The following is a 302-nucleotide window of genomic DNA, read 5'->3' as shown; positions in this document are numbered from 1 at the left end:
CTTTCAGAAGACTACGTAATGGACATGATAGATTACAAAAAATAGCTTTGTATAATGAAAGAAGTTACTGTTACATCCGTAGACTTTAGGATCTAAACTCAAGAACAGTTTGGATGAGCTAGGATATAAAAATATATATTTTGCATTACATTCTACCAATGTTATGCTGTTGAGTACCAAAACCACAGAAATACGTAAAAAAAGACTCGTAGAAAACGTAGAAAAAAAAATCCGGCTTGAAAGGGCTAAAGTTTGTCATAAATGAAATTTGAAGCATCATGTTTTCTTCTACAACTTCCACC

At 32.1% G+C, this 302-nt stretch overlaps 1 protein-coding gene across 1 annotated transcript in view; it reads right to left on the bottom strand.

The window, feature by feature from the left end:
• Positions 1-302, bottom strand: part of LOC115264243 (intermembrane lipid transfer protein VPS13B-like) — a 17,679-nt gene that overhangs the window by 1,866 nt on the left and 15,511 nt on the right. The window lies entirely within an intron of this gene.

The sequence above is a fragment of the Aedes albopictus genome, chromosome 1 (genome assembly GCF_035046485.1).
Source record: "Aedes albopictus strain Foshan chromosome 1, AalbF5, whole genome shotgun sequence".
NCBI lineage: Eukaryota > Metazoa > Arthropoda > Insecta > Diptera > Culicidae > Aedes > Aedes albopictus.
This window is presented reverse-complemented; position numbering and strand designations above follow the sequence as displayed.